Source organism: Spodoptera frugiperda, chromosome 21 (genome assembly GCF_023101765.2).
Source record: "Spodoptera frugiperda isolate SF20-4 chromosome 21, AGI-APGP_CSIRO_Sfru_2.0, whole genome shotgun sequence".
Lineage (NCBI taxonomy): Eukaryota > Metazoa > Arthropoda > Insecta > Lepidoptera > Noctuidae > Spodoptera > Spodoptera frugiperda.
Genome location: NC_064232.1, coordinates 2,752,538 through 2,773,611, shown reverse-complemented (window position 1 = coordinate 2,773,611; position 21,074 = coordinate 2,752,538). Strand labels below are relative to the sequence as shown.

General features: G+C 40.4%; 1 protein-coding gene and 2 long non-coding RNA genes across 6 annotated transcripts in view; 1 reads left to right on the top strand and 2 right to left on the bottom strand.

Annotated features, from left to right (window-relative positions):
- The window catches only part of LOC126912028 (uncharacterized), a 96,080-nt gene extending 83,763 nt beyond the window's left edge, over positions 1-12,317 (bottom strand). The window contains exon 1 of the long non-coding RNA XR_007706641.1: positions 12,064-12,317. This is a non-coding gene — a long non-coding RNA (uncharacterized LOC126912028). The remainder of the gene's footprint in view (positions 1-12,063) is intronic.
- LOC118280215 (synaptotagmin-7) overlaps positions 1-21,074 on the top strand; it is a 670,807-nt gene that overhangs the window by 474,330 nt on the left and 175,403 nt on the right. The gene's annotated exons all lie outside the window — the stretch shown is intronic.
- LOC126912022 (uncharacterized) overlaps positions 1-21,074 on the bottom strand; it is a 345,442-nt gene that overhangs the window by 155,148 nt on the left and 169,220 nt on the right. The gene's annotated exons all lie outside the window — the stretch shown is intronic.

Below are 21,074 nucleotides of genomic sequence, written 5' to 3'. Positions count from 1 at the left end.
AATAGAGCCTTCTTACCAGTTTATTTATGTAGAACATAAGATTATCCGTCTGTCTGTCTGTTCGTATGTCTCACAAAGGAATTTCCAGTGAGAAATAATAAGCTGTCTCGACTGGATCCAGGATTATCCCGTGCGAATTTACATGACTCCAAATTGTACAGAAAAATCTGTACTTACTCAGAGATATTGTACTACATACATACATACATATCGTCACGCCTTTAATCCCCGAAGGGGTAGGCAGAGGTGCACATTATAGCACGTAATGCCACTGTGTACACCCGCTTTTCACATTTTATGTTGTAAGTCCCATGTAATAGGTGGTGAGCCTATTGCCATATACCGGGCACATTTCCAGACTCCGTGCTACCACTGAGAAATTTTCGAAAAACCGAAAAAAGCCCAGTAATACGTCGCCCGACCCGGGAATCGAACCCGAGACCCCTTGCCCGGCAGTCGCACTTGCAACCACTCGGCTAACGAGGCAGTAAGATATTGTACTCTGAGTAATTATTTTAAAGGTACCCATGCAGACTACCTAGCGGGTTTACCGGGGCTTCGGCTCGAAAAGCAGGAGTAGAAACGGGGTGGTTTTTAGCCAGTAAGAGTCTGAGACTCCCTTTCGCCTCGTCTAAGCCGGAAGAAGTCATTGAATGATTTCCCACTCTAAAACAAAGCCATTAGGTTTTATTTAATATGAGGAAAGAAGTTGATGAATGTTATTTTTGTTTCTCATTTTATCCTACTAATATTATAAATGCGAAAGTTTGTGAGCATGGATGTTTGTTGCTCTTTTACGCAAAAAAAAAAAAAATACTGAAGGGATTGCGATGAATAAAAAAAAGAAACAGTCCCTTGGTCGATCCTTAGGGCGCATTTCCACCAGAGAGGTGCTATGTAACTATGCTACTAAGATGTAATAGCTAAGCTGGGAAACTATCTGACCATTTCCACTGATAGTAAGCTATGTAGCTGTGCTAGGAAGATGCGCAGCTTAAGTGTGCAATGTATCGATAGTATCGATAGCCATCTGTAGCACACATACTTAGCACGCATCTTTAGCACGCATCCATAGAACGTCACTTTTCATGTAAAAACATAGCTAGCTGAATCCGTTTTCACCAGTGCTATTTTATGCGTACCAATAAATATGAGTGGTGGGAGCCAAACGCATCAACAGCAACGTAGCGTAGCAGATCACCCTTACGATACCCGCAGGAAGAGTGACGAAAGTATTCTAGTCTACCATTAAAGCATTACTTTAAATTTGTTATTGGCTGACAGTCCAACTTTCTGTTCCTAATTTCTTGTCTATTAGCTGTAAGTTCAACAGTCTACAACATCTTTATTTGATTTGTCTGGACTTTAAAAGAGACTATGACCTCTGAGTTTGTTTCGGCATTTCTTCTCAGAGTAGTCCGATAGGAAATGCCGGCCTTATCTAGTAATTTAAGAGATTGACGTGTAAAAGAGTTACATTGTAACCTATTTGCAAAAATAAATATCATTTATCATTTATCCTCCGTGTAACTTAAATAAATATGCCTCCCTAATCATTATTGGTTTACCAATAGTCCTCTATCACTAGGAATACCCCTAATGGTTTGGAGTGACAAATATCGACAGTCGACCTCGTTAGGTAACCTCTGTAGTGTTTGCACTATCCATCGCCGTCTCGATAACATATCGATGTTTGTTACACTCTACTGTCGAGTCGATTAATTTGATAGACCGAAAGTTATTTGGGATTTATGTGTCTATGTACATAATTGAGTGCACGGTTGGTGCGGTGGCTGGGCAACTGGCTGCCGCGCAACGGGTAGCGGGTTCGATTCCCGCACGAAGCAACTCTTTGTGTGATCCACAAATTGTTGTTTCGGGTCTGGGTTTCATGTGCATGTGAACTTGTATGTTTGTAAACGCACCCACGACACAGGAGGAAATCCTAATGTGGGGCAACGTTTTTTAAATAAAAAAAAAAATCAATGAGTTAATTGTGTAAGGTTCGAATTCTATACACTGTGTGGTGTTTTGAGACCAGCTATTATAATTATTATAGACCATTAAGTGTGAGAGAGCCATGCTTCGGCACGAATAGGCCGGCTCGACCGGAGTGATACCACGGCCTCACAGACAACCGACGTGAAACAACGCTTGTGTTGTGTGAGTGAGTGAGGCCCAATTACCCCCTCCCCAATCTTCCCAATTCCCCATTTCCCCATTTCCTTAAATTCCTGACACCCAAAACGCCGTTAACGCACTTATAACGCCTCTGGTGTTTTGGGTGCCCGTTTACCGGCTTATACTTATCTTTAAAAAACAAATTTGATCAATCAGGCAAATAGTTATAGAGGTCGATTTTTAGTTTTTCTAACATTTCTCACTCTCTATTACACGGGACATAAGCATAGCTAACTTATATAAAAGGAGGCATTACATGAAAAATCATATGCACCTCTGCCTACCTCATCAGGCATAAAAATTCTTGACGTCATATTACTTTATTCACACAGGAACCTCTAAAAAATTTAGACCCTCTATCCAAAACGACCTACATATTAAATTTCCCATTTTAATTCAAGTATTTGTGTGATGACTGTTGATGAAGCGAAAGAAGTGTGTAAGAACCGTGGCAATTGGCGTTCCATTGTCTCTGCCTACCCCCATGGGAGACAGGCGTGAGGTTATGTATGTATGTATGTATGTATTTGTGTGAATAGCTCGCTTCATACGTAATGAAGGTCACTTGTGAATACAACGGTTCGTTCATTGCTCGGTTTGTTTAGGCCTTAATTAGAGGCTTGTTTTGATTGTATTATAATCTAACTAGCGACCCGCCCCAGCTTCGCATGGGTGCAATGGTGATATATTATACCTGTATTATACATAACAACCTTCCTCATGAGTTACTCTATCTATTAAAAAAACCGCATCAAAATCCGTTGCGTAGTTTTAAAGATTTAAGCGTCCATAGGGACATACAACATGACAGAAAAAGCGACTTTGTTTTATACTATGTAGTGATTATAAATATGTTATTATAGTTTCGTAGTTGTGTTTGGGTGCTGTTCCAAGAGAGATGTGCTGTGCTATGTTGCTGTGAATGTATATGGCTTCAATCAATAATCTTCATTGGTACAGTACAGCTTAGTACTGGTGGGTACAAGTTTAACTAAGATATGTTTTGTTTTATATGGAAAGATGCGTGCTATGGATGGTCGCTATAGATGGTCGCCAGTAAGCTATGAGTGTAGCTATGTGTATAGCAGAGTACTTACAGCGGTTACTTTGCGTCGAGGCATCTTCATAGCATATCTTATTCCCACAGTTATATAGCTTAGTATTTTTATTTTTTTTTATGAAACAAGCCGGTACGTACGTATTACCTGATGGTAAGCAATCGCCGCCGCCCATGGACACTTGAAACACCAGAGGCGTTACAAGTGCGTTGCCGGCTTTTTGGGAGTTAGGAATTTAAGGGTTGTTGTTCGGGAATCGGGGATGTGGAAGATTGGGAAGGGGGAATTGGGCCTCCGGTAACCTCACTCACACAACGAAACACAACGCAAGCGTTGTTTCACGTCGGTTTTCTGTGAGGCCGTGGTATCACTCCGGTCGAGCCGGCCCATTCGTGCCGAAGCATGGCTCTCCCACACTTAAATTTTTAATTTCATATCAAAACCTATTTATTTATCTTCATTTAATTCGTTCATTTTTGTTCACGAAAGTTCGCAATAAATAGAATTATTGTAGTATACAATCTGCGAAGTTTTTCGTTCGTTCGTTTGTTCATTGAATTAGAGTAGGTTAGAGTAACCTGTTCCTTGTCGCACAGTCAACAATGTCGTCCGACGTCGCCCGAGATCTTCCCACATCGCCCGATGTCTCCAGTGACACATGTCACTAGACAAATGTTCACTTCAATGACAAATGTCTTGACAAAACTCATAGAAATAGAAAAACATAGTAGATATCCCCTTTCAAGTTCCAATACTAGCAATTGTTTGAGTTTCTATACTAGACAAACTAAAATCCGTTGCGTGCGATGGACCTGTGGACGCGTACCTTAAACCGTATTATCGGAGAAAAACGTAACGGTTTTTGTTCCTCAGTACTGCAACGTGTTACGTAACGTAACACATGCCCAGCGAACAAGTTGCAAGTCAAATTGAATCCTTATATTTGAACCTTATCCTGAACTGGGCTGCAAACTCGCAAGAATTGCAAGCCATACGATATTGATATCTCAATCCTTTGAAAAAGAATTGAATATTGGATGGCAAATATTGTTTTTTATTTACTTTGTTACAAAGAAATCGTGGAATATTGAAATCTTGTTTGTAGTTCAGCTCTTGTATTGGTCAAGCTCTTGGAACTGATGCAGTGGTTTTTTTTAAAGGGGAAAATCATCCGATGACTTCTCACAGCTTGGGCAAGGCGAGAGGGAGTATCAGACTCTCCCTGACTAAAAACCACCCCGTTCCTTCTCCTGCTTTTCGAGCCGGAGCACCGGTAAACCCGCTAGGTAGTCTGCAGCTCCGGTGATGCAGTGGTTATGGACTTGATTCCAGTATTTATGTAATATTTGAGTATTTTACTTTTTTAAACGGTTTTATTTAGCTCACCCCGTTTGTTTTATTATTTATTCTTTCTTGGGTCAAATTTAGTAATTCAAATTTCACCCTCTTCCTGTCAACCGATTAATCTGAAATTTTGTGTACACTTTGGATTTTGGTGACAATACAATTATGTTTATTCATTATCATTATAAATTCAAGATGGCCGCCGCTACAAAATGGCAGATAATTTGGGTTTTATTAATCCCATCAATATGGGTATCAAATGAAAGGTCTCAACAAGTAGAATACAATTTACTATGCAAAATTGAAATCTAAGATGGCCGCCGCTACAAAATGGCGGATAATTTAGGTTTTATTAATCCCATCAATATGGGTATCAAATGAAAGGTCTCAACAAGTAGAATACAATTTACTATAAAAAAATTAAATCTAAGATGGCGGCCGCTACAAAATGGCGGGTAACGTAGGTTTTATCAATCCCATCAATATGGGTATCAAATGAAAGGTCTCAACAAGTAGAATACAATTTACTATGCAAAATTGAAATCTAAGATGGCCGCCGCCACAAAATGGCGGATAATTTAGGTTTTATTAATCCCAGCAATATGGGTATCAAATGAAAGGGCTCAACAAGCAGAATACAATATACTATGAAAAAATTAAATCTAAGATGGCGGCCGCTACAAAATGGCGGATAACGTAGGTTTTATCAATCCCATCAATATGGGTATCAAATGAAAGGTCTCAACAAGTAGAATACAATTTACTATGCAAAATTGAAATCTAAGATGGCCGCCACCACAAAATGGCGGATAATTTAGGTTTTATTAATCCCATCAATATGGGTATCAAATGAAAGGGCTCAACAAGCAGAATACAATATACTATAAAAAAATTAAATCTAAGATGGCGGCCGCTACAAAATGGCGGATAACGTAGGTTTTATCAATCCCATCAATATGGGTATCAAATGAAAGGTCTCAACAAGTAGAATACAATTTACTATGCAATATTGAAATCTAAGATGGCCGCCGCAACAAAATGGCGGATAATTTAGGTTTTATTAATCCCATCAATATGGGTATCAAATAAAAGGGCTTGACAAGAAGAATGCAGTGCACTATACAACCTCAATATTTAAGATGGGCGCAGCCACTAAATGGCGTATGTGCTTTCATGGCCGCGGGAACGCGCCACCTCCGGGTGGGTCCCAAATAACGGCAGGAGGGGTTTCCATCGGCGTCGAGACTACGATGAAGTATCTAGGACTCGTCCTCGACAGTCGATGGAACTTCGTGGAACACTTCCGACGTTTGGCTCCTAAATTGGAACGGACGGGGGCTGCGCTTAAGCGGCGCCTGCCAAATCTCGGGGGCCAAATGCCTCCTGCCGGAGGTTGTACGCGGGGATCGTGCGGTCCATGGCCCTCTACGGCGCCCCTGTGTGGGCGCCGAATCTGATGCGGCGACCAGCTCGGGCGCTGCTCACCTCTCAAAGGGTCATGGCCATCCGGGTGATCCGAGGATATCGCACGATCTCCGGAGAGGCGGCGAACCTCCTTGCCGGATTACCACCATGGGATTTGGAGGCAAAGGTACGTTCCTGTTCCTTATTGGGCGGGAGGAAACGCCCGGGTGTCATCACTGTGAGGACCGCCCGGAGGACACGGTAGAACATACGGTGGCGGTGTGCCCTGCGTGGGCTGAGCACCGCCAAGTCCTCAGGGATGTGGTCGGCGACGGCGACCTCTCGCGCCCGGCACTGGTTCAGGCCATAGTGCGGAGCGAGAGGGACTGGGATGCCGTCTCCTCCTTCTGCGAAGCAGTCATGCTAGCTAAGGAGGAGGCGGGGCGCGTGAGAGAACAAACCTCCTCACGCCCCAGCCGTTGCGAGAGACACTCTGGGAGTCGGGGACCGCGTGACGATCTCCGGCCGCCGTAAGTGCGGGTCTGCGGACGACGAGCAAGGGTAGCTCGCCGCCCGAACAGAACCAGACCCGTGCGTGCGGCGCGTCGCGTTTCGCGCGCGCCTCAAAGAGCCATCAGACCACCACAGATGGGGCCCAGTAGGGCTGATGCCTGATCTGGAGCTGCGGACTACCTAGCGGGTTTACCGGGGCTCCGGGTCGAAAAGCAGGAGTAGGAACGGGGTGGTTTTTAGTCAGTAAGAGTCTGACACTCCCTCTCGCCTTGGCGAGAGAAGTCATTGGATGATATTCCCCCTTCAAAAAAAAAAAAAAAAAGCACTGTGGATCACGCAGTCGTATACTTAGGTGCGAAACTGTTTGAAGAAGGTCAAGCCTACGTGGCTCTTAGTAGAGTAAGATCTTTGCAGGGACTATGTATAGAGGAGTTGGACTGCAATAAACTAACGGGCAAGAAACCTTGCAATAATGAAGCACTAAATTAATTAAACAGAATGCGAAATAAAAACTAAAAACTAGAAAATAAAATAGGTAAAAAAACTTTTTAAGTTAAACGGTTTTATGTGGAACATACATTGCAATGTTTAAGGTAAATGTACTAAAAACCAAAAAATAAATGTATATAATCTAAATAAGTACCAAGTTCCATACACAGACCTCAGTTAAAAATGATATAACAAGTTGGCAAGTTTTCACACACTTTGTTATAAACCTACTAAACGCAATGAGTCAAGTATATAATTTTCTATTAAAACTTGCCAAGTTATATCATTTTTAAATGAGGTCTGTGTATGGAACTTGGTACTTATTTAGATCTCACTTCTTTTATAGGCGAAGCATTCCAATATTATCGAACTTGGCAGCCTTTCACATTTATGTTTTGGGTGGGATTTCATTTATTTTTGTAAGGTTTATTTTCTTTTTTCTTATTTTACTTTACTTTGACTAAATACAAACCTTCGTAACGAATTTTAGGTCGGTACGACCATTGGAAGATATAGATATTTTTTTTGTTTTAGTTCCTTAGGGGTATGAATTTACACCTTCATTATTTTTAAAACCGACTCACACTTGGCCATTTTCAGATTTTTTCCTTTACCTTGACCCAAAGACCTACCTCCATGCCAAATTTCAAGTCAATACGACCATTGGAAGTGGTCTAGGTTTTTGATGAGTGAGTGAGTGAGTGAGTGAGTCAGTCAGTCAGTGAGTGTATAGTAAAAATAGCGATTTTCTGATGTCAATATCTCAAGACCTACAATAGGTACATTAATGAAATTTTGTATTTTAGATAAGTAAGTAGGTCTCGACAGATACTAGAAATTTCATATGCGTAGATAAAATAGATTTTGAGTTATAGGTGGGTCGAACTTGGCCCGAAATGGTTCGTGTAATATAACCCACGGCCGGTGTGTCGGTTTTTTTGCTCGAACTTGGCGGACACACTGCCGATTATAAATGCGAAAGTTTGTGAGAATGGATGTTTGTTGCTCTTTTACGCAAAAAGATACTGAAGGGATTGCGATGAATAAAAAAAGAAACAGTCCCTTGGTCGATCCTTAGGGCGCATTTCCACCAGAGAGGTGCTATGTAACTATGCTACTAAGATGTAATAGCTAAGCTGGGAAACTATCTGACCATTTCCACTGATAGTAAGCTATGTAGCTGTGCTAGGAAGATGCGCAGCTTAAGTGTGCAATGTATCGATAGTATCGATAGCCATCTGTAGCACACATACTTAGCACGCATCTTTAGCACGCATCCATAGAACGTCACTTTTCATATAAAAACATAGCTTAGCTGAATCCGTTTTCACCAGTGCTATTTTATGTGTACCAATAAATATGAGTGGTGGGAGCCAAACGCATCAACAGCAACGTAGCGTAGCAGATCTCTATCGAAAAAGCACCGTTACGATACCCGCAGGAAGAGTGACGAAAGTATTCTAGTCTACCATTAAAGCATTACTTTAAATTTGTTATTGGCTGACAGTCCAACTTTCTGTTCCTAATTTCTTGTCTATTAGCTGTAAGTTCAACAGTCTACAACATCTTTATTTGATTTGTCTGGACTTCATAACTCTGGGTTTGTTTCGGCATTTCTTCTCAGAGTAGTCCGTTACAGGAAATACCGGCCTTATCTAGTTATTTAAGAGATTGACGTGTAAAAGAGTTACATTGTACCACAAGACAATCGGCGAGGCGTCACCGATTCATGGTGGATATCCCACCCACACGCACGAAGCGCTTCGCTTCAAGCTTCCTTGTGCGAACTGCTAGGGAGTGAAACTCCTTGCCGGAGTCTGTGTTTCCTGATGGGTATAACCTGGGTGTCTTCAAGGCCCGAGTGAATAGGTTGCTTATGGGCAGACGTGCTCCATCGTAGGCCGCATCATCACTTACCATCAGGTGACATAGCGGCCAAACGTCGGCCCATTTAACAATAAAAAAAAAAATTGCAAAAATAAATATCATTTATCATTTATCCTCCGTGTAACTTAAATAAATACACCTCCCTAATCACTATTGGTTCACCAATACTCCTCCATCACTGGAGTTCCCCTAATGGTTTGGAGTGACAAATATCGACAGTCGACCTCGTTAGCTAACCTTTAGTGTTTGCCCTATCCATCGCCGTCTCGATAACATATCGATGTTTGTTACACTCTACTGTCGAGTCGATTAATTTGATCGACCGAAAATTATTTGGGAATAATTCTGTTTCTATGTACATAATTGAGTGCACGGTTGGTGCGGTGGCTGGGCAACTGGCTGCCGCGCAACGGGTAGCGGGTTCGATTCCCGCACGAAGCAACTCTTTGTGTGATCCACAATTTGTTGTTTCGGGTCTGGGTTTCATGTGCATGTGAACTTGTATGTTTGTAAACGCACCCACGACACAGGAGGAAATCCTAATGTGGGGCAACGTTTCTTAAATTAAAAAAAAAAATCAATGAGTTAATTGTGTAAGGTTCGAATTCTATACACTGTGTGGTGTTTTGAGACCAGCTATTATAATTATTATAGACCATTAAGTGTGGGAGAGCCATGCTTCGGCACGAATAGGCCAGCTCGACCGGAGTGATACCACGGCCTCACAGAAAACCGACGTGAAACAACGCTTGTGTTGTGTGAGTGAGTGAGGCCCAATTACCCCCCTCCCCAATCTTCCCAATTCCCCATTTTCTTAAATTCCTTACCCCTAAAAGGCCGATAAGGCACTTGTAACGCCTCTGGTGTTTTGGGTGTCCATGCGAGGCAGCGATTGCTTACCGTCAGCCCGTTTACATATATATCTTTAAAAAACAAATTTGATCAATCAGGCAAATAGTTATAGAGGTCGATTTTTAGTTTTTCTAACATTTCTCACTCTCTATTACACGGGACATAAGCATAGCTAACTTATATAAAAGGAGGCATTACATGAAAAATCATATGCACCTCTGCCTACCTCTTCCGGCATAAAATTTCTTGACGTCATATTACGTTATTCACACAGGAACCTCTCAAAAATTTAGACTCTCTATCCAAAACGACCTACATATTAAATTTCCCATTTTAATTCAAGTATTTGTGTGTGAATAGCTCGCTTCATGCGTAATGAAGGTCACTTGTGAATACAACGGTTCGTTCATTGCTCGGTTTGTTTAGGCCTTAATTAGAGGCTTGTTTTGATTGTATTATAATCTAACTAGCGACCCGCCCCAGCTTCGCATGGGTGCAATGGTGATATATTATACCTGTATTATACATAAAAACCTTCCTCATGAGTTACTCTATCTATTAAAAAAAAACCGCATCAAAATCCGTTGCGTAGTTTTAAAGATTTAAGCGTTCATAGGGACATACAACATGACAGAAAAAGCGACTTTGTTTTATACTATGTAGTGATTATAAATATGTTATTATAGTTTCGTAGTTGTGTTTGGGTGCTTTTCTAACAGAGATGTGCTGTGTTATGTTGCTGTGAATGTATATGGCTTCAATCAATAATCTTCATTGGTACAGTACAGCTTAGTAGTTGGGTACAAGTTTAACTAAAATATGTTTTGTTTTATATGGAAAGATGCGTGCTATGGATGGTCGCTATAGATGGTCGCCAGTAAGCTATGAGTGTAGCTATGTGTATAGCAGAGTACTTACAGCGGTTACTTTGCGTCGAGGCATCTTCATTGCATATCTTACTCCCACAGTTACATACATATATAGCTTAGTAACTATTTTTTTTATGAAACAAGCCGGTAATGGAGCATACGTATTACCTGATGGTAAGCAATCGCCGCCGCCCATGGACACTTGAAACACCAGAGGCGTTACAAGTGCGTTGCCGGCTTTTTGGGGGTTAGGAATTTTAGAGTTATTGTTCGGGAATCTGGGATTGGGAAGGGGGGAATTGGGCCTCCGGTAACCTCACTCACACAACGAAACACAACGCAAGCGTTGTTTCACGTCGGTTTTCTGTGAGGCCGTGATATCACTCCGATCGAGCCGGCCCATTCGTGCCGAAGCATGGCTCTCCCACACTTAAATTTTTAATTTCATATCAAAACCTATTTATTTATCTTCATTTAAATTCGTTCATTTTTGTTCACGAAATTTCGCAATAAATAGAATTGTAGTATACAATCTGCGAAGGTTTTCGTTCGTTCGTTCGTTCGTTCGTTGAATTGGAGTAGGTTAGAGTAACCTGTTTCTTGTCGCACAGTCAACAATGTCGTCCGACGTCGCCCGACATCGTTAGACATCGCCCGATGTCTCCAGTGACACATGTCACTAGACAAATGTTCACTTCAATGACAAATGTCTTGACAAAACTCATAGAAATAGAAAAACATGGTAGATACCCCCTTTCAAGTTCCAATACTAGCAATTGTATGAGTTTCTATACAAGACTAACTAAAATCCGTTGCGTACGATGTGGACCTGTGGACCGTACCTTTATCCATATTATCGAAGAAAAACGTATATTTTTTGTTCCTCAGTACTGCAACGTGTTACGTAACGTAACACGCCCAGCGAACAAGTTGCAAGTCAAATTGAATCCTTATGGCTGAAACTGGGCTGCAAACTCTAAGAATTGCAAGCCATACGATATTGATATCTCAATCCTTTGAAAAAGAATTGAATATTGGATGGCAAATATTGTTTTTTATTTACTTTGTTACAAAGAAATGGTGGAATATTGAAATCTTGTTTGTAGTTCTGCTCTTGTATTAGTCAAGTTCTTGGAATTTATGCAGTGGTTCTTTGAAGGGGGCAATATCATCCGATGACTTCTCCGCCTTAGGCGAGAGGGAGTGTCCGATTCTTACTGACTAAAAACCACCTCGTTCCTACTCCTGCTTTTCGACCCGGAGCTCCGGTAAACCCGCTAGGTAGTCCGCAGCGCCGGTGATGCAGTAGTTATGGACTTGATTCCAGTATTTATGTAATATTTGAGTATTTTACTTTTTTTTATGTTGAATTTGGCCGCTATCTCGCCTGATGGTAAGTGACGATGCGGCCTACGGTGGAGCACGTCTGCCCATAAGCAACCTATTCACTCGGGCTTTGAAAACACCCAGGTTATACCCATCAGGAAACACAGACTCCGGCAAGGAGTTCCACTCCCTAGCAGTTCGCACAAGGAAGCTTGAAGCGAAGCGCTTCGTGCGTGTGTGTGGGATATCTACCATGAAGCGGTGACGCCTCGCCGATTGTCTTGTGGTTCGATGATGGAAAGGACTAGGAGGAATCAAGTTATGCAATTCCCCCGCACACTCTCCGAAATGTATCCGGTAAAAAACGGAAAGGCTTGCGACCTTGCGCCTGTGTTCAAGGCTTTGAAGCTAGGCCTTTACTTAAAGGTTTTAGTTAACAGCAACGGTTACTTAACCATAGAAGTAGTAAGTAGTTCCTTAGCGTAAACTTGAGGTTTAATTTCCATTCCCGTTTCAAAGGATTTTTAATTTCAATGCTGTTTGAGTGTGTGTAACCAAACATGAGGTCTTGAGTTCATTTACAGATTGAATAAGAGTACTATTAAATATTTTAATTATCAGAAATCTAAAATTCTAAAATTGTGTAACCAGTTCTGCTACGAAGTTTAGTGAAAACTAAATAACCAGGATTTGCACAGGCATACCTCAGTTTACCCAAGGGAATAACAATAAAGATTCTTAACATAGAATGACTGGTAATTAGTGAACGATATTTAAACATGTGATTGTACTCATGATTACAAACAACTTTCCCAAAGAAACATTTTTTGTATCCTCATTAGTTTTATTCTTTTTGTGTTGGATAGTGCATTTATTAAGGAGGACTATAGGCTATTATAAAAGTTCAATTTGGGAGAGAAATAGAACACATCCTTTTAGCAACGAATACGATTTTATTACTCCTTATAATCTACAGTTATGCAATCTAATATACGCTTAGAATCTATGTATAGTATGACATTATTACATTGAAAAGCAACGTCACGCCTTTTATCCCCGAAAGGCTAGGCAGAGGTGCTCATAACGACACGTAATGCCGCTATACAATGTACTTGTACGCCCACTTTTCACCATTTGTGTTAGAAGTCCCATGTAATAGGGGGTAAGCCTATTGCCATATACTGGACACAATACCAGACTCCGTGCTACCACTGAGAAACTTTCGGAAAACCGAAAAAAGCCCAGTAATACTTTTGCCCGACCCAGGAATCGAACCCGAGACCCCTTGTACAGCAGTCGTAGTTGCGACCACTCGACTAACGAGGCAGTCAGATTAATAAATAGAATACCTATTTTTTTTCTCTCACTTGAGCTCATACGAGCCGAGCAGAGCAGAAGAAACCGCGCGCTACTAGCTAGTCAGTAACAACACGGAGTCTGAAAATGTTTTACACCTGAATATAAATAACGCGATTAACTTAACAACAATGTTTAATTTAACTTTGACATCGTGTCTTCAAGTTATAATAATATTAATCTAGTTAGAGGCTTCATTCGATAAATAATTCATTTACTTACAACTTTAGTTTTAGTTGGAACGGAGCATGGAATTGTGCCCAGTATAATAATTATGGCAATTCATTATAAGACTCACCCCCTATAACATGGGACTTATAACACAAATGGTGAAAAGTGAGTGTACATTGTATAGCGGCATTACGTGCCGTAATGTGCACCTCTGCCTATCTCTTCGGGGATAAAAGGCGTGACGTTGTTTTACCTTTAGTTTTATGGCAAACATTTTAATTGGAGTCGTTCAGTATTCTGCCCCTTTCATTCAATTTTGACTGCACGGCTGGAGCGGTGGCTGGGTAACCGGCTGTCATGCTACGGCTCGATTCCCGCTCGGAGCAACTCTTTGTGTGATCCACAAATTGTTGTTTCGGGTCTGAGTGTCATGTGTATATGAACTTGTATGTTTGTAAACGCACCTACGGCACGGGAGAAAATCCTAGTGTGGGGCAACGTTTAAATAAAAATATGGCAAACTCAAATATCTTACACTGTTATCTTCATGTCAATTTTCATTTCTCACTCTTCATGTAACTGTCCTAAAACTTTATAGCCTCTAAGTAAATGTGTAGACTAGTAATGTTACCTGGTTTTACTCCAAAAGTCAGTAAAGTGGGACAGTTTCAGTAAACAGCGTGTGTTAAAGGTGCTTATGGCAAAAGTTTGTTTGCGAGGTAAGCAGAATGGGTAGGGTGCGTATCTACATGAGTGATATGTGAAGACTGTCTTCATTTGTAAGTTTGTGTGCTATTTGATTTCTGGTTTTAAGTAAAGTGTTATTTAGTATTCCTTAATCGTTGGTAATGTTGTCATAAAAAGGATTATTGAATATATTAAGGTGAAAAAGATTACTAAGAGATCAGTTTAAGCATTCAATTCAATCTAAACTTAATATATAAAGCTGAAGGGTTTTATTGTAACTTTCGTGAGACATACTAAATTAATTATTATGTTATCGGCTTACTCACGTAGTGTTTTGACGAGGAACTCCACTAGTTTCTGAAGAGTTTGTTTGAACGCGCTAATTTCTGGAACTACTGGTCCCATTTGAATAATTATTTTTGTGCTGGATAGCCCATTTATCGAGGAAAGCTATAAGCTATAAAACTTCACGTTATGACCAATAGGAAAGAAGCAGAGTGGGTGAAACCGCGCTAAAGTAGCTAGTTACACCATAAATTTGGGCTATGCTGCGGCACGAATGGGACAGCTCGACCGCAGTGATACCACGGCTTTAAAGAAAACCGATATTAAACAACGCTTGAGTTTTGTTTCATTGTGTGATCACTTACACAATCATCATCGCATCTCTAATGGAAAAGCATCCCTAGTTTTTTTCGCTATCCAAAAATAAATCACAGTCCGAAATAAGAGCCACCCTACTAGAGAGAGTGTTTGCCTAAGTTACATACTAAGTTGTTAGTACGCAGCTTATGTAATACCTAAGTTATGCCTAACTTCTGTGCTTAGTGTGTTAGTAATCATGTAGTAGAGAGAGTGGGATTGTTTGTTACATCATTAATTATGTTATTATTATTAGTTTGTGTTAGGTAGTCGTGTTTTTTGGTTAAGTGACATTGTACATGTCACATGTGACAGATGACAGAAGTTGCACATAGCCGATCGATGAGCGAATCAAATGGATAACATCATACATCTTACATCTTCTATGCAACTAAACGGGAAGAGTAGGGGAAGTGTGATAGAGCCATACTTCGGCACGAATTGGCCGGCTCGACCGGAGTGATACCACGGCCTCAGAGAAAACCCTGACTGACATCTTAACCTGTATCTATTTAGCCTGACAATAGGAATGATGACGGGGTATGAAAATTAAAAATCTATTTAGTCCGTCTTAAAGGTAAATAAGGTAATAAAAAATATTAGACAGGTACTTTTTATTCTATCATATATAAGATAACAATACTTAGATAAAACGAATCAAAGTTTAGGGAGCAAATATGTACGTCATTTCTACGTACATATCGTACCTAGAAGTGTCGCGACACGATATTTCAAATCAATATTTATCTTCGACAGTATTATTCTTTTAAGAAAAATAAAAAAACCGGCCAAGTGCGAGTCGGACTCGCCCATGAAGGGTTCCGTAACAGCAAGTAGATGACATAATATAAAAGTTATAAAATAACTTGGTTTTACATAGTATTTGTATGAATGACAAAGTTATATTTGCGTTTTTTAAAAATGTATTATTTCTTATAAACTAATAATGATATCTGGTTCAAACCAATTTTCGTTGTTAGTTTCTATTAAAATCTACAGCATATGTTTTGTTTAGTATTCTCACTTTCTTATTTTAAAAGTTAGCGGGGGGGGGGCACTCATTTTTCCACTTTGGAAGCGTCTAACTTTCAAACGGTTGATTTTGCCGAAAATTGGTTTTAGAAACCTTAATGTCTTTTTTAAAGACCTATCCATAGACACCCATCACGGATATGTTAGCTGAAAAAAATTTTTTTTTAATCAGTTCCATGTATGGAGTGCCCCCTTAAAATTTTAAATTTATTAATTTTTATTCAAAATTCGAATAGCGGTTACCGAAATACATCAACCTACAAAGTTTCAACTATGTAGGCCCAACAGTTTCGGAAATAAATGGCTGTGACATACGGACGGACGGACGGACGGACGGACGGACGGACGGACGGACGGACGGACGGACAGACAGACATGACGAATCTATAAGGGTTCCGTTTTTTGCCATTTCGCTACGGAACCCTAATTAGTCATATAACTTATTCTACTATGCTACTGAAAGTTTAAACGTTAAACGCAGTAGATAACTTGGTTGGAAACAAGTTGAAACATGTCTCCGTCAGGAGAGCAGTTTAACATAAATTATTTCTGTCACACAAACTCTAGTTAAACTTCTTGTTAACTGGCATAGTTTAATAGGTTCATTTTTGCTAGTAACGTACAGTACTCTCAACGGATCTTGGCAGGTCTGAACTACGTGCAGAAGGCTGCACAATAAGTATTTTTTAGAACCAAATGGTGGCATGAGGCGAGGTGCGGGGGGCGGCGATCTAGGCTAGAGATTGACTATTTCTAAATACAATTGACCCTTTACACTTATTGCACAGCCTTCTGCACGTAGTTCAGACCTGCCAAGATCCGTTGAGAGTACTGTAATAAGGTTTTAATTAAGGCAGAGAAGAGAAAGAAAAAGAGTCAGGCGTTACTTGGCGGAAATTGAATCAGCTCGAATTGAGCTGCGGGAACCGCCGAGTTAACACCTCCTGAAGATGCTCTGTGGAGGAGCGAAACATATTATATGTTTGTACCACAAGACAATCGGCGAGGCGTCACCGATTCATGGTGGATATCCCACCCACACGCACGAAGCGCTTCGCTTCAAGCTTCCTTGTGCGAACTGCTAGGGAGTGGAACTCCTTGCCGGAGTCTGTGTTTCCTGATGGGTATAACCTGGGTGTCTTCAAGGCCCGAGTGAATAGGTTGCTTATGGGCAGACGTGCTCCATCGTAGGCCGCATCATCACTTACCATCAGGCGAGATAGCGGCCTAACGTCGGCCCATTTAACATTAAAAAAAAAAAAAGAATATTATGTCGAGTGGTTTGTTACATGTCGTATGTGTGTTTTTGTGTTGCACCTCTCCTGCCTCTCTGCCTCAGCATGTGCATTTAATTGCGAGTGGGGGGGGGGGGTGGTGCTGCACACCACATGCTGAAAATACATCTACAAGCAGAATAAAAACTTAAAATTAATTGTATTGTTAGAATACCTTTCTTCAGCCGGTAATTAAACCCGAAACTCTTTACTCTACTCTACACCCAACCACTCAGCGGACGAAACATTTAAAATGTTATATTTATAAAGTTAGTTTCGAAAAAGTCATCTCTACCTATTCCTTCGGGGATTAAAAGGTTTGAAGTTACAGTTATCAAACAAATATAATCAAAAATAGAATCTTCACTCAAATTTCCTGAAACATGAAACACAACGAAAATGATTTTATTGTAACTTTCGTGAGGCATACTAAATTAATTATTATGTTATCGGCTTACTCACGTATTGTTTTGACGAGGAACTCGACTAGTTTCAAGCCATGCTAGAGGCTCATATTCATGAGCAGCATTCCGCGACACACGACGACAACGAAAATGTAATAAGAGTAACTCAATAAATAGAGTAATCTAATAAAACTCTATTTTTTCAAGGCTCCACCTTTTCAGCAAACGCGATCTTGAACTAGCCGATAATTCCGTTACGTGTTTCCGGTTTCAGGGGCTCCGTATGTCGGCCATCTTGTTTCCGGTCCGGCCTTCATATCCTGGAAGGCGGGATGTGACGTAATGAAATTTTATGTATTTTTTGTTGTTGAATATAAAAAGTAGATTGTGTTTTGGAATTTGAAATTAGTTTTGTTTTGTTGTTTTCAGTGTTGTTTTTTTTTTATTGTATATTTGATTATGTGGTTATAAGTTAGATTACCGTGCTTTGAAGATTAGATTCAGTTTGATGTTTATGTTGGACGTACTTAGGATTTTTTCGTTCTGAATAATTCTACATTTCTTTTGAGGGGGGGGAAACCATGCAATGACTTCTCCCGCCTTGTGTGCGGCGAAAAGGAGTGTCAGACTCCTACTGCCCAAAAACCGCCCCATTCCTTCTGCTTTTCGCGCCGGAGCCCCTGTAAAACCGCTAGGCAGTCCGCAGCTCCGAAAAAAAATATACTTAAGCCCTAACCCCCAAATGGCCAATCACTCACTTGTAACGCATTTAGTGTTTCGGGTGTCCTTGGGCATCAGCGATTGCTTACCATCAGGTGATCCGTCTGCTCGTTTACCAGCTTATAAAACGTGTAACAAAAAGGGCGTATACATATCAAGTGCACGGTTTCTAGATAACATAACAAACGACACGGGAAGGGTTTTTTAAACTCATGTTTTCATGGTACCAAGTTATGAATTTTTCCAATACCGCCGCCATGCGAATCAAAATTAGGTAGACAGGTACTGGGCGATCAGATTAACAGAAGAAATGTTCCATAATATTAGCGAATGACCCCTGTAGTGTTGTGACACGTTTGTATGACTTTAAAATCAAGAACCATGCGACACCAAGTATTTGGTACCAATTTTTTTTGTCGTATTTTAAGCTGAAACTTTGTGTGGAGATTCTATTTAATCTGTATTCTTCAGTGCTTCTTGATGTATATGGGTATTTTGTTACACCCTGTATATATATCATAAAACATATTCTACAGTAACAAAATGTATTGAAGTTCTATACTGCCATCATCACACCATATACATATATAAAACCTAATCTCCACAACCTTCCTGAAAAATACACCATGATATCATTTTATATACTTACCTAAACTTACCCAACCGCTTCAAAAGAAGAGGTTATGTTTTACGATCTCACCTAACAACGTGGAAGATAAGCCAGGAAGGATTATATCGATGTGATCCTGAAAGTTATCAATTTTCGCTTAGCGTCTCAGGGAGCGGCTGAAATTCAGATATACATACTAATATAGGTACTTTCGCTTGATAGGGAGATATGATGGTAAGGTAGTAAGTGTGAAAGACTCATTGGTGTATAAAACCCTGGCTTCTTGATTATGATATGAAGAAAATCACAGAGGTAGTTCTTTGAAAGTATATTTTATCGGTAATAATAATTATGAAACGTGGAAATGGCTAATATGATACAGTAAATGAGCAGACGGATCACCTGATAGTTAGCAATCGCCGCCGCCCATGTACAACCGAAACACTGAAGTCGTTATAAGTGCATTGCCGGCCTTTTGAGGCTTAGGAATTTAAGGGTTGTTGGGAAATCGGGGCTTCGGAAGTTTAGGAAGGGGGTAATTGAGCTTTCGGGTAATTTAACTTAACTCACATAACGAAACACAATGCAAGCGTTGTTTCACGTCGGTTTTCTGTGAAGCCGTGGTATCACTCCGGTCGAGCCGACCCATCCGTGCTGAAACATGGCTCTCCCACACTTATATCAACAACTTGTGGCAGTACATTGTTGGATTGGATATGTGAGACTATTACATAGAAAGACTAGACTTTTTGCTACCATCTGAAGATTGTGGCGTACTCGACGTACAAAACCGATGATAGTTAACTGTACCAGTTTCAAACGTTTAAGTTCATCAGAGAATAATAATATGTACTTTTTTCTTTTTTTTAGATAAAACGTTGCCCCACATTAGGATTTTCTCCTGTGTCGTGGGTGCGTTTACAAACATACAAGTTCACATACACATGACACCCAGACCCGGAGCAACAATTTGTGGATCACACAAAGAATTGCTCCGTGCGGGAATCGAACCTGCTACCCGTTGCGCGGCAGCCAGTTGCCCAGCCACCGCACCAACCGTGCAGTCAAACTACCTACTACCTTATTAGCCTTTTCTCACGACACCGAAAAGAGTAACGATGAAAAATGTATTTTCCTTCTCCGTCACGCCACTATCACATTATGAATATTATTTCACCCATACGTATGTATGTACCTATGAGTACATACATACATATACCGTATGACTGGTGAGATAGGTTCAATACTTATGGAGAGCACTCGGTACTCGATTCTCGTTAACTTGATATAAAAAATAGGTGCTTAATTTTTTATCGAAATGTTTCTAAAAATAAGTGAAATTTGAATAGGTGATGTAGGTAGGCAACAGCTGTACAGTGTAGGTACCTATGTATTCTGTGTTGATAGCGCGCTGCGCGACCCGTGCGTTCGCGCGGTGTCCAAGTATTCCGCAGTTAAATAAATAAATACTGGACTCTCGGTGTACTGTGTTCGAAGTTTACTAAGAAGTTATTTAATACTAGCTTCCGCCCGCGACTTCGTCCGCGCGGATGTCAGTCTTCGCGTGGAAGTTTTATTTCTCCATTTTGAGTAACTCTGACAATGACATCTTATAAATATCTATTGGACCCAAATACGGCGAGGCCCATAATAATTAAGGAGATCTCTCTATTGAGCTACTGCTGTTGAGCTCGCGTTCTGTAGAATAAAACTGAAAAATATAGTTTTTTTTCTACGTATTCTTCAGGATAAAAGTATCCTATTTTATGCCCAGGATAATAAGGTATAATTGTACCAAGTTTCATCGAAATCGAACCGTTAGTTTTCACGTGATGCCTGAACATACAGCCATTCAAATAGACAGACCGACAAAAAAATTAATCACCCGCTCATAGTTATTTTGGAAATATATTTCATGTACAGAATTGATCTCTCTACAGATTTATTATAAGTATATAGATTTAATTTTTATGTTATTTTATTTCATGATATATGTTCGCACACTATCACGTCCTCAAATATTGAACGTATCTCACCAGTCAGTCTGTATAACAAGTACATACACAGCAACATTACCTGTACATTATGCCGCTTTGTGCGCGAGTAATGGATCAAGTAGGGCCGGGGTGAAGTGCAGATAAGACCCCCTTTTGAAGGGGATCACACAGGTCTAATAATGGGGTCGTGTTGCCGTTATCTTAGGTAAGTTTTGAGTAGTTTTTTTCGTTATGATTTCCATATTTTGATAAGATAGG